This window comes from Vicia villosa, linkage group LG5 (assembly GCF_029867415.1).
Source record: "Vicia villosa cultivar HV-30 ecotype Madison, WI linkage group LG5, Vvil1.0, whole genome shotgun sequence".
NCBI classification, from domain to species: Eukaryota; Viridiplantae; Streptophyta; class Magnoliopsida; order Fabales; family Fabaceae; genus Vicia; species Vicia villosa.
This window is the reverse complement of record NC_081184.1, coordinates 152,728,966-152,743,367: the sequence shown is the minus strand read 5'-3', so window position 1 is coordinate 152,743,367 and position 14,402 is coordinate 152,728,966. Positions and strand designations below refer to the sequence as shown.

General features: G+C 27.2%; 1 long non-coding RNA gene across 8 annotated transcripts; it reads left to right on the top strand.

Moving 5' to 3' along the window:
- Window positions 1-3,114: 3,114 nt before the first annotated feature.
- Window positions 3,115-6,383, top strand: LOC131603264 (uncharacterized). Of its 8 annotated transcripts, XR_009284278.1 has the most exons (7): window positions 3,116-3,414; window positions 3,515-3,629; window positions 3,764-3,967; window positions 4,067-4,176; window positions 4,357-4,934; window positions 5,031-5,057; window positions 5,167-6,381. It is a non-coding gene; the product is annotated as an uncharacterized LOC131603264 (long non-coding RNA). The 8 variants fall into 8 exon arrangements; XR_009284282.1 differs by having other exon boundaries at window positions 3,115-3,414; window positions 3,764-4,502; window positions 4,615-4,934; window positions 5,167-6,383; XR_009284279.1 differs by having other exon boundaries at window positions 3,115-3,414; window positions 3,764-4,645; window positions 4,730-4,934; window positions 5,167-6,382.
- Window positions 6,384-14,402: the final 8,019 nt, after the last annotated feature.

Genomic DNA, 14,402 nt, shown 5'->3' with positions numbered 1-14,402 from the left:
ATAATTAATTAAATATTTAAATCAACACATTATTCTCATACAAAATTAATATAAATTAAAAATTATAATACTTATAAATTAAAATATCTCTATATAAATTAAAATTTAATTTAATTTTTTTACTCCTTATATATAACAATTTCTATTTAAGTTATTCTTTATTAATAATAACTCATTCTAATTATATCATAAATAAATATTATTTTAAAATAAAATAAAAAATTGAAATATTAGGATACTTTGCATATCCGAATTAACTAATATCCCAAATTTTTTTAAGAAGAGTGTTTTCAGATATGAATACCTGAAAAAACACATGACATTTTAAATCTAACGTTGAAATGAAAAATATTTAAAGATGGGTGATTTTAAATATGTATATTCGAAATCAGTGAAAATGTGATAAAGATGCCTTGAGATATGTATATCCGAAGAGTATTTCGAAAATATTAAGGATATTTTCTAGCCTATATAAATGTATAAAGAAATTTCCTCTTTGTCGTCAAACTTTGCATGTAAGTTGTTCCTACTCTACAACATTGCTCTTTATTTAAAAACGTGATTTCCTTTTTATATATAAGAATGTGATTAGTTATTAGACATATTATTACTAAAAACGTGACTTCCTTTTTATATATAAGAATGTGATTAGTTATTAGACATATTATTATAATTTTATGCTTCCTCTCATCCCAATAATAAAAAAATTAAATTAATTAAATAATTAATATATTTGATTTATATAATAGTCCAAATGTATTATATTGTAGAACTTTAAAATAATTTTTAAAAATAAAATTACAAAATATTTTTTCTTTATATAATTTTTTTTAACATGGGTATCACTTCAAAACATCGCTTCTTAAGTGATCTTATAACTTCATAGATTTACATGGAAATATTATTCTAATCACATAATATAAAAAATATAGTCAATTTTTATAATAATTATTTGAATATATTTGGAGAACACGTTATTTATTATAAAGAGTTTTCAGGATTCAAATATGATATGTTCCTGTTAGAGATATTATATTTAGGTTCTGTTGTGTAAAATTAGCGGTTGGTGATAAACTAGTTTATAGTTGCTGGTTGATAGCTTATGGTTGATGGCTGATAGTTTATAGCTGATGGCTGATGACTGATAACTGATAAGTTAATTAAAGTGTTTGGTAAAATTAGCGGTTTAACTAACTGATAATTATAAAATGACATAAAAAGACATTTATTAATTAATAATTAAATGCACATTAAAAATAATTAATATTTAGACTAAATTACAGTTTTGATCCTCCTATTTTGGTGTTTTCATGATTTTAGTCCTCCTATTTTGTTTTTAAATTCGTTATAATGACCTGGAAAAAATTAACGAATTTAAAATGCCACGTATTTTAAAAAGTGACACATAGGTGTTTTTTTGTAGGCAAAGTGGGTATGGGGGACCAAAAGTGTTTAAAAACAAAATAGGAAGACTAAAATCGTGAAAACACTAAAATATGGGGACTAAAACTGTATTTTAGCCTAAAATTTATAAGAGTATTAATGAAAGAAAAAATGATAAGCTATAAGCTATAAGCTAAAATGCTATTTAAAATAGCGTCTGAAAAAAAGTTATAAGTTAGTAAAATAAGTTATAAGCTCCTGATGAAAAGACTGTTATGAAACAGGTATTTTATTGCCATACAAGCTTATAAGCTATAAGTCATAAACTAAAAACATGACTTGCCAAACAGAGCCTTAATATATTTAGGTGTGTAGGGATATATGTGAATAAAGAGGCGCTGCAAATTTTTTGATTGGTCTATAGGAGGGGAGATTCACTCTTAGGTCAACCAATATTCTAGTATATAAATGGATAAGAGAGAAACATGCATGTGTGGATTTGACTGAGATTATACTAGTGAGATTGAATAATTGAGGCTTTACTTAATTACTTTGGGACAGACAACTCTCAAAATTGTTTAAAATAAAATGGTCAAGCGTGTTTTGATAATCAACATGCTTTTATACACTTTGTCTTTGACACTTTTGATTTTCTAACATAAAAAACAATACAGTAGAAATTCTTTAAATTAATAATGTCAGAACCGAAGAAATTTATTAATTTAGAGAGTTATTTAGTAATTATACTATACATACCAAACAATAAGACAAATTAGTCTATCCCTCTTAGAATTACGTTGCAACGAACATTGGAACTCAACGTAAATTAGTAACTACTGTGTTCATATGCATTGGAAATCAATAATGACTTTTGAAGTACAGTAAATGTAAACAAGAGGAACAAATGTGTTCAATGTATTCTTAAAGGAAAACAGAAAACTATTGAATCATATTTCAATAGAGTCTAATATATATTTTTTTAGTTTCTATGAATTATTAATTTATGATTTTCTTGAAACCGAAAATTATAAAGGAATCTCCTGAAAAATTATTATCTTAATATTTTATTGAGTTTTTCAATTTTTTACATTGGCCCAAGTCGAGACCGGACAAATTTATTATTTTATAGAGTTTATTAATTTACCGAGTATTAATATAAAGAGTCTATAATGTATATCTTTTATAAATAATATAAAGACTCATGTTTAACAATATTGTGTTTCATTTTGAAAGGAATAATTATGTATAATTTTAAAAATATATTATTATTATTATTATTATTATTATTATTATTATTATTATTATTATTATTGTTATTTATTATATATAAAATAAATTAATTAAGTTTCACAAGATTTTATAATTGTTTGACTATATAGTAAATAGAAGAAACGAGGATAAACATATAGTGGTATTAATTCTCTTAACTATTTTGGGAATTTTTCCAAGGCCCATACACGTGGCAGACAGCACATTTATACCCGACTATATGCCTAAAATATATTCTTATCTATAATATAAGAAAATTAGATGCTCTGGAAAACTCATCTTTACCCTTTTTTATAATTCTGCCACCTCAACAAAATGAGGGTAATTTTAGTCCAAAATTTACTTTTTATAACTAATGATGTCACACTGTTCAACTTCAACTGCATGGTTATTAAATTATGCTTTTGCCTGTTAGATTTGGATTAAAGGATGATGTCACATGATTCAATTGAAATTTTTTTTTTCTTTTTCATTTTCTACTTTTCCTTCTCTCTCTTCTATCAAGCTTCTTTCTTTTCTTTTTCTCTTTTATCTCTCCCTTCTCCCGATGCTTCATCTTCTTCTTTTCTTTTTCTCCTTTCTCTCTCCCTTGTGTCGATGCATCATCTTCCTCTTCTTCCTCTTTTTCTTTGTTCTTTGTTCATCTTCTTCATTTTCTGGTTAGGGCTTCTTTGATTTGTGACATCAACTTACAAACCGGAATAATACTTGCAAAGATCTTCCAAAAACAAATCCAGATCCGCTATCAAGAGTCGTAATAATGTAAGTTGTTTTGAAGATATAAGTTTCATTTGTTTTATGCAGAGGTTAATTTTGAAGTTGTTTGAACCCAAACTGATCTGTTTATGTTTTGAATTTTTAGGTTTTATTTTAAACCATTCATGTGATATCCTTCTGATTGTTTAATCTTCCAATAGTAAGACGCGGTATGGGATCAAAAGGACAGAAGATATCGATTTTAACTAATCCTTTTAATGGTAAAAAATGATAAATAATTTTCAGTAGTGTATGTCCCTCAAATATCTTGTGATTTGGTATTATATGTTTTTGTGTCAGGGTTAAAACTTCTTTACTCATACTTGACTTTTTTTCTTCTCTTGATATGTAAAAGGTGTCTTTTGCTTATGAAGATGGACGCACTGTGGAAGGTAAGTGTTGGGAGGAAGATAATGGACCAGGTGCAGGAGACATATGCTTCTGACATGAATGGCAAGGAATTTGCATATGAAGGGGATACAAGTCTATTTATTATCGATTCTCATTCTCAAAACAAGCTTAAGTTTGAGATTGTTTTAGAGGAGGCTAGATCTAACAGGTAGAAATTACTATTATAGAGGTGTTATGCTGACTCTTGAAATTTGTTTTCATATATTATTGTTTTAGTTGTATTATATTTTTCCTATCATGTTTGTAGAAATAATGGCAATCTTAGTCCTGATGGTAATTGGGATAATGAGAGTGACAAAAAGAGACTCCAACGCCCGTAGCTTTGCCAAGGCATTTCGTTTGCGATAGTTTATTTTGGTTAAGTGATTATCTTAATAAATTCAGTTGCATATTCTATTGCAATACCTTTTTTTTTACCTAATCTACAAATTTAATATATAGTTTTGAAACTGAATTTTTCTCCAAATTGTTCTTTAGATCCTATAAATCTATGGAGTTGATATATATCTTAATAAATACTATCTTTTCACAATGTAGACAAGCTATCACCGCCACTCCACCTCGCTATATCTGCTGTTGTTATTGCTTACACTGTAGCTGCCAAAGTTCCAGTTATATGATCAATCAAAGCCTATTTTTATGTGTCTTCGGTTTCTAACGCGACTAAAATAGAGAAGTGTCAGGTAGAACCGGAAAAATTTCATCCATATAATATAACCAACCTTATATGATTCTAATGGAGCCTAATGAGTGAGAAATAACATCTACTGTACGTGATTAATTCTTTGATATCAGATGGTTGTTTTTAATCAAGTGCATGCCAAAGGTAAAAAAATATATCTATCTGCTCAACTTCTTTTAACACGACTTACATGAATCCGTGTTGTCACATTTACAATCACTTTTCAAGATACCGTGATGATGGGTGCTGACTATTATCATAGAGAAGCTGAAATCACGTCTCTTTTAGCAGCGGGAGACATTCTTATATGAGAAATGTATGAGCAAACTGCTCAACTTCTGAACTGTATGAGCAGACTATCAAGTATGACAAAGGTTCCTTTGTTAGTTGGATCTTAAACCCTTTGAGTTGTCTGCAGAACTTATAGAAAATGGTATGTTGGAGTTTATTTCATTAATATTTTCTGTCAATTTTTTTAACAAGTGAATTGAAATTTCCATTATTCCTTATATTGATGATTCTGTTGCAGGCCTTTACCACTTGGCTAGGTTCCTAGGTAACTCCAATGAGCATTTTCCATCTATAAGGCTTTGTGATGTGTTACTAACTATTCCTGGATAATCCCTACTGTCAATTAAAAATGGTATTTTATTTGTTAACTGCAGGTATGAGAAAAACCTATTGTGTTACTTGAAATTTTTAATGAAAATTAAGAAGTGGAAAGGAGGCATGTTGATCATGACTTTGGGTGTGATGTTATTTTTACTGTACTGTCTCAAAGGAATTTAGCCACAAAAGCAATCTACAAAGCAGTCAACATACAATTTTTTAATAACATTTCATCCCCGCTATGTAGTAGCAGTTTACGGCTGGATCTAGAAGCTTTTGTCTCACAAAGCTCATGAGCATGCAGCGGTAATAGTTTATGGCAAATTATATATTATCGGTGGAAGCCGTAATGGTCGGCATATAGAAGCAGTAGTGTGTCCATTAATTTTAAAGCTTGAGGTTCTATTGAATAAGTATTTCCTTTTTTTTTTGTTGACATTTCTTGCTTGTAGAAAAAGACAAGCCACGTCTTTTATAATTTTTATACTTTGTTATGAAATGAGCGTTCATTAAGAATCCAAATGCAATTGTATTTGAACTAACTGTCATGCTAAATACAATTTTTGTTAAGAGGGGGATTGATTTTGGGATTGAAGTGGCTATAATGAGAGACTATGTGTATATAGTGGCATGGCAAAGAAAGGGTAAGAAGTTTAATAAAAATAAGTGAAAGTTTAGACAAGTCACTTACTGTGTACATATTATTATCGATGGCGGGTAAAGTGAAAACAAGGTCTGTGGTTAATTCATCCTGAGGTAGGAGGGACAGTAAATAGAGAATTGGAGAAAAGGTAATGGCTTGCAGGAAATGAGGTTCGACTGTTGCTTATCATTTTAAAGAATAGATTTCATATTATTGAGGGTTCTCCTTGCCAAGAAACCTGGTGGTTTTTTTTCTTTTCATCTAATAGGTAGCAATATCTCAAGTCCACTTTTCTTCCTCTTGAAAAGAAACTGACAATTTTTTAAACTGAGAAAAAATGCAAATTGTTGATGAATTAAACGTTGTTGAATTCCTTTTGTTATTCAAAAGATTATTTAGGAGCCTTTAGGAGGCTTTTTGTGTCAAATGTTTCTTATGGGTCAAGTCAAATTTGATTGTTGATGTAAATATTTTTATAAATGATGTCTATAAAAAAAATATATTACTGATCTAAAATGTTTCATTATACGAGAAAAATATATATTATTGATTTATGTATTTTTATAAACAGCGATATTTTTATATATGAGAAAAATTACTATTGATCCAACTATTTTTGTAAATGATACCTACGCAAAAATAATATTTGTTAACGGGAAAAAGCTTATTATTTGATCTAAATATTTTTATATATGAAAAATTGTATTTATAATCCAAATATGAGATAATTTTTCTTCCTCCCGAAAAATTATTATCTTATTATTTTATCGAATTTTTCAATTTTTTACATTGGCCAAAGTCGGGGCCGGACAAATTTATTATTTTAGAGAGTTTATTAATTTACCGAGTATTAATATAAAGAGTTTATACTGTATATTATATAATTTATTTCAATTTCTTTTTTTAATAAAACTATAAATTTTTTATTTTAATTCCTTTTATATTTTTAAAAATAAAATATATTATCTTTTTCTTATATCCTTTAATTTATTTTTTATTTTTAATTTAAAATAAATATATTATATAAAGAAATACGCGTACCAGACCAGAACCCGTGCGAACGCACGGGTTTTTTACTAGTTCTTGTTTATCATTTTAGGCTAAGTTTTTATTTAAATGACTACTATGAATGAATGGGTCCAGTCCAGAGAAGAAGGAAGGTGTATTAAGATAAGTTACCTTAAAACGTAGATGACGTCGTCGTTTCATCAACAACATTGTAATCTAAGTCAAGGTCGTCTCTTATCTTTACGAACTGAAAGAGTCCAACAAATATTGGCACGAAGCTTTCAAAATAATAATAATTATTCAACATTTTCTTTTTAAAGTTAACTTGGTTTAACAACATTCTTATAGGAATATTCGTGAATATATTAGTTAAATTAGGTTAACGTTTTTACGAAATAGGGTTAAGAAGGAACACGTTGTGAGTGGGCCCATGAGAAAGCTGGCGGTTGAATGGGCCCCCACCACGAGGTTGTCGACTCATGTGGGCCTGAAACTCGAAGTGCCAACCAAGATGAAGTTACTTAACTGACGTTTTTCAAATGGCCCTGATTCTTTCTTACTACCACCACCCATTGACGGGGAATGTACTAAGTCAATAATATAAAAATCATATGTGTCAACTATACTCTCTAAATCAACTATTAAATGTTATCTATCAACTTGTTCAAATTATCTAAACTTCAAATTATCTAAACTTCAATCTCATTAAGAATGTCTGACTTGAGAGCTGTGAGTAGAGGTGAAAATACCACATGTCTATAATAGTGGTCTACAATCCAGTCTAGGTGTAGATTATTAGATTAGATTTTTTTAAATAGAAAAAACTTATATTTTTTTATAAATATAATTTAATTAAAAAATTAAGTCACATACTATAATTTTTTTATTAATTTATCATATCGGTCTATTTAAATTAATATAAATTAATTTTATTTTTTATATTATCTTTTATATTTTAAATTAAAATATTAAAATAGAGCTTACTTATTTTAAATAAATTATGAAAATAAAATGAAAAACTCCTAAGAATAATATTAATAATATTGTATGTTATTTTCATAAGTTCTTTCAAATAAATAATATCATTAAAATTTATGTTATTAGGTAAATTCGAATATGGTAATGCAAATAAATATTTAGCCTCATTAAATGTTTTAATTTGTTAGTCTATTTAAATATTAATCGAATTGTTTTTTTAATAAATATTTAAATGAAATAGATTCTCAAGTAAGTTAATAGGTCGGTCAATCTTTCAAAAAGGTCAAACTCATGTCTAAAATACGACCTATATGATATATTACATATTAAATTTATTCTTTAATTTTTTTTAACTAACCAAACTCAGACTTGTTAAAACCTAACTCGACCTAACCTATTTATCCTATGTTTGAATTCACTATATTTTATTTATTTATTTTAAAGTTGTAAAGTTATTAAGCCAAAATTTGTTAATCAAGTCATTTCATTTATCTTAATAAAATTATTTTGATCATTTTAAAAAATGAACAAATTTTTTAAATACAAAAATATATCTTATAATTATTAACACAGTTATTTATAAAAGTGTGCAAATCGAATTATCGAACATAATTTAAAATTTAACAAAAAATCTTATTTATTCTTCAATAGTTAAACCCTATCTAATTTATATGATTTTTTCAAAAATCTAAGACGATTTTGATTATGAGATTAGAATTGACAATATATGGACCTTTTGTTTCCAAAACACACAATATAGTCATATATTTTGACTCTTCTAAGAAACTTAATGCTTCCCATGCCTAACTTTTCATGCAAAATGAATATATGTATGTGTGTGTATATATATATATATATATATATATATATATATATATATATATATATATATATATATATATATATATTATTTTCATTTCACAAGATTATGTGACACAAATTTGAAATTTTAAAATTCACTATGATGTGTGTCATGACTTTATCATCTTGTTGAGGTTGATTTATTTGTTTTAATAATGAACACAAATTTATTAATGAAAGAGGCTTATATCCGATTTGGATTGGTACTTAATTTTCAAAGGAGTTTTTCTACCCATGATTTATTTGGGTCAGAAATAGTATAATGGACTTATTTGTGAGCCACACTCATTTGCAATTTCCCTCCACATACACAATTTTAGCCAAGTCAATGTTTCATAGAGTTTCACATTTTTGCTTCATAGTAGTATCTTCCTAGTAGCTACATAGAGTTTCACATTTTTGCTTCATAGTAGTATCTTCCTAGTAGCTACATGATATCAATTGGAGATTATACTAGATTGAATAACTCCAAGAAATTTATTCAACGTTCTGAAAAATCAACCAAAAAAGAGTTCTAACATTGGAAGTTGACGGAGACACATTTTAATGATGAATGAATATAGAGATAAAGATATTTTTCATTTCAATTTTGAAGTGTTCATATATGCAACTTTGTATATGTCATAAAAAATGTAAGTTAACGAAAAAGTTTGTTTTGTATGTTTATGATTTTTTTTTTTTAAATAAAAAATTATCATTGTGCCATTTTATAATTTAGTTTGTGTTGATTTAGCTATAAAGTTTATTATTCCATTTTCTTCAATTTTGAATTTCAAACATAAAAACAAAATATCTCAATAATTGATAGTTGAAATATAACACATTTACTTTATTGACAAGTCAATACTTATGACATTTACATTATAGTCTTTATCATGTTTGATGCATAAAAAGACAACAAATGAATAATGAATATATCCCACCTATATTTCTTTTTTCATACTATTACATTCTCTATAGATACATTATTATTCAATATGAGAATATGTTATTTTAAGTTTTTTAATTATATTTTATACAATTAAAAAATTATTAATTCTATATATTTTGAATTCAAATTAATATATTTGTAATCAATAGTGGTGATTATATTATTCATTGTAGTTATTGATCTTGTTCTATTTATGTAGAAATAAATAATGATAAAAAAATCAAGTTAATATTCAATTTGACATGTATCAAGAGCCCTAGTTTGAATATGGTTGAATTGAAGCTTAGGTTGTAAGTGTGTGCTCCTCTTAGGTCATGTTTGGGAGTTTGGAGAGGAAGGGAGGAGAAGACTTTCAAAAATAAAATTTTAAAAAAATATAGAAAAATATTTGACATTTTTTGAAAAAATGAGTTTGTTTAGAATGATAAAAGAGTTATTATCATTACTAAATTTTTAATTTTTCACAATACAATAACAACCTAAAAGATATTTGGAAAATTTATGTAAGTCATTCAAAACTCTCCAAAATCCTCATTCAATACAATTTTTGAGTCCCCCCATTTTATGGGGTTTTTGGTGTTATGAATAAACTCAAACCCTCCAAAACCCTCCTACCCAGAATCTTTTTATCTTTTTCACCAAATTCTTCTAATTTTTCAAAGCCCTCCCCTCCGTTGCCCTCCAAACTCCCAAACATAGCCTTAAGGTCCCAAGTTCAAATTCTGCCAGGAGCAAACAATCTATGTATTGTATTAGTCCATATAGAGTTTTGCTCTGACTTTAAATGGAGCATCCGCTAGTGGACGGTGAGATTGGTCTCTTTAAATTAGTCGATCGCAAGACCGGATACCAAAAATTTTAAAAAAGATATCATGGTTTTCTTTATTTTTCTAGTTATATCTTATATTTTCCGATTGCTAAAAATAGAGAAGTAAATTATAACACAAGAAACTTCTTTTGATTGAAATTATAACCCAATTATATATATATATATATATATATATATATATATATATATATATATATATATATATATATATATATAAAATTATAATTTTTGAGTTAAAAGGTATTAAAATAGTTTTACCCTATCATCCAATAGAAAATCATAAATGTGTTATGTCATTAAAAAAAATGGTTTAATTGAATACATAAGTGATAATTGGTTGATAGTGTAAAAATTTTTACACTGTGCATCATCAGTTTTCTCATAATTTTTTTATTTAGGTTGTTTAATAATAAACATGTTATGAATTTGGAGAAATTTTGTGACATATTTGACTTTTCAAATGAGGGTATGAGACAAGTAGTGCAACTCATTAATATGACTGAATTTCAAGATGTTAATATTTTTGATAGAGTTTATTGTTGTTGAAGATTATGAATCTATAAAGGTCAATGCCTCACATATACAAAATTCCTATTTTTAGATATATTCATAGAGATATTAGCTAATACCATTTTTCATATAGGAGATAGTGTTGGGGTAACAGTGAGTAATGTTGGGGAGAATATGAATGAGAAAGGTGTAGAAGAGAGTGTGTGTTGATAAACCTTACTCTAAAAATATTTTTCAAAAACGTTTTTTCTCAAAATCAAAGTTTTTGACAAAATTGAATAGAGAAAATAATTGTATTTGTGTTGAATTGATAATACGAGTTACTCTTAGACGATAGCAGTGTTTTAAAAACCGGATCGATGAGGATATTGGGTCACTGGTTTATCGGTCAAACCACTGGGTCACTGGTAGAACCGCACGACCAAACCGGATTAAACCGGATAACTCGGTTGAATAGACTTGTTATTATATAGGTAAAAAATCGGTCGAACCGGATGATTCAGTCTCTAAAAAAAATATAACTAGCTTTTAAATTTTTTAAAAATATCATATCATAAATTCACAATTTCATAACTTAAATTCAAATTTTAAACAAAGGTATCACACATAACAAAATAGTAAAAAATTACAAAGTCTAATTGTAAACAAAGTCTAATTACAACATAATCTAATTGAATAGTTTATAACAAAATAACTCCAATGTGTATCAAATTTAACTCAAAATATGATCCTCCTAAAAAGAAAATCAAATAAAATTCAATATGTTTATGCTATTTAAGAAAATTTATTAGCAAAGATAATAAATAGACAATAAAGTTTTTTATTTGTCACTAACGAAAAAAACTATGTGAGAATGCTATTTAAGTAATACACTACTAAATATATTAAAAAAAAAGTTTAAAAGAAATGTTAAAAAAAAAATTAAAATAAGTTAAAAAAAAAAAAACAATTAAACCGCCGGTTTTCACCGGTTCCCACCAGTTTGATGGCATACCCGATCCGACTATTAAACCAGACCGGTTACCTCGCCGGTTCCCGGTTCGACCGGTCCGATTTTTAAAACACTGGACGATAGAATGAAATTTAAATAATGAGAGTCTTGGTCAATGGATTAAATTTAAACAATATGTTTAAATCGATGTTTTATTAATCATGAACCAATTTATTATTACAATTTACACACAAATTTTATCACAAGCAAGATTATTCAAATGACTTAATCAACACTAAACATAAGTTATACAACAAATATTTATCAGGAAACTAAACCCTTACAACATGCAATTTTATATGGAAAATTAAACTGAAATAAGAAAAAGGAAGAGTGCACCCGCGTTTATACTAATTCACCGCGTTTTCTTTACTTTGTACATAAGTTAGTCTCTAATTGCAAGCTATTGAAGATTTGTAGCCTTCTACTATTTTTACAACGTACATTTTATACAATTAAGGAATTAGATACTGAAATTTAACACAAAATTAAAATCTTCAATCTGAATTTTTTCTTCGTCTGTTATACACAGCCCACACAACTGTAATCTCCAAGCCCTTCACTCATTTTTGAATATCCTCTTATTAAGATCCAAGAATTCCGCATCGATATCTACTTGATCCTAATGGTACCTTGTATGAGATCTTTGCCTATCTGATATGACAAAAACTCCCAACTACATCTACTTTCTCTTGGGACTACCGAAGTATTAAGTGGAGAAGAGATCATTTTTTTCTTCTGTTGGACTGTCAACCCCAGCAACACCAAGTAATAGAATTCTTGATCTACAACTCAAAAACTTCACAAACATCAACAAAGAATGAACCTCCTCTATGACAGATCTCACACTCCCTAAAATTGAGAAGCCACCAACTTATAATAATCTTGAAAAATAAAGCTTTATTTTGAATAAATTTCAGTTATAATATTATGATCATATGTTGTAAAAATGACACAAATGGTTTATATTAGGGGTGGCAATTGGATCCATTAAGCTAAAATCCATCCAATCCATCCACTAAAAAATCCATCCAATCCATCCACCAAATAAAAAAAAAAGTTAATGGATGGATTAAATCCATCCATTTATATACATGGATGGATCCAATCCATCCAACACATTTTGATAATCCAATGGATTATTTTTATTTTATACTTTAAATGGTTTAAATTATTTTTTTTTAAAATAATAAAATATGAAAATACAAAAAATCGAGTTTGTTCAGAAAATTGAAAAATCGAGTTTTTTCCGAAAAAAACGAAAAATCATGTTTTTACGAAAAACGAAAAATCCAGTTTTTTCGGGAAAACAAAAAAATCGAGTTTTTTCGAATAAACGAAAAATCGTGTTTTTTCGGATAATGAAAAATCGAGTTTTTCAGAAAAACGAAAAAATCGAGTTTTTTCCGAAAAATGGAAAATCGTGTTTTTCCGAAAAAACGAAAAAAAAATCAGGTTTTTCCAGAAGAACAATCAAGTCGAGTTTTTTTTTTCCGAAAAACAAAAAAATCAAGTTTTTTTTTCAGAAAAACGAAAAAAGGTCGAGTTTTTTTTTCCGAAAAACAAAAAAATCAAGTTTTTTTTTCAGAAAAACGAAAAAAGTCGAGTTTTTTTGGGGAAAACGAAAAAAGCAGAGTTTTTTTTTCAGAAAACGAAAAAATCGAGTTTTTTCGAAAAAATGAAAAAAGTCGAGATTTTTTGGGGAAAGCGAAAAAATCGAGTTTTTTTTTCGGAAAAACGAAAAAAGTCGAGATTTTTTTGGGAAAGCGAAAAAATCGAGTTTTTTTTCGGAAAAAACGATAAAAGTCGAGTTTTTTTTCGGAAAACAAAAAAGTCGAGTTTTTTTTGGTAAAACGAAAAAATCGATATTTTTTTCGAAAAACAAAAAATCGAGTTTTTTTCGAAAAACGAAAAAAGTCGAGTTTTTTTCGAAAAACGAAAAAAATTGAGTTTTTTGGAAAAACGAAAAAAATTCGATTTTTTTGGGAAAATGAAAAAATCGAGTTTTTTTTCCGGAAAAACAAAAAAAGTCGAGTTTTTTTTCGAAAAACAAAAAAATCGACTTTTTTTTCGGAAAAACGAAAAAAGTCGAGTTTTTTTTGGGAAAACAAAAAAATCGAGTGTTTTTCGAAAAAACAAAAAATCGAGTTTTTTTTAGAAAAATGAAAAAATTAAGTTTTTTCGAAAAAATGAAAAATCAAGTTTTTTTTAGAAAAATGAAAAATCGAGTTTTTTTTCTTCAGAAAAACAAAAAAATCGAGTTTTTTTCGAAAAAAACAAAAATTCAAATTATCTTTTGGATGGATGGATATCCATCCATTAGAAATTTGTTAATGGATGGATTGGATGGATTTTATTCCTTAATGGATGGATTGGATTGGATTTTGATTTAGAGAGTTTAATGGATTGTAATGGATTAATGGATTGGTTTGATCCATCCATTAAGGATCCAATCCATATCCATCCAATCCATCCATTTTGCCACCCCTAGTTTATATATGTGTTTGAGATAGAGTCCAAAAAATAAGTAAAAAACATCAT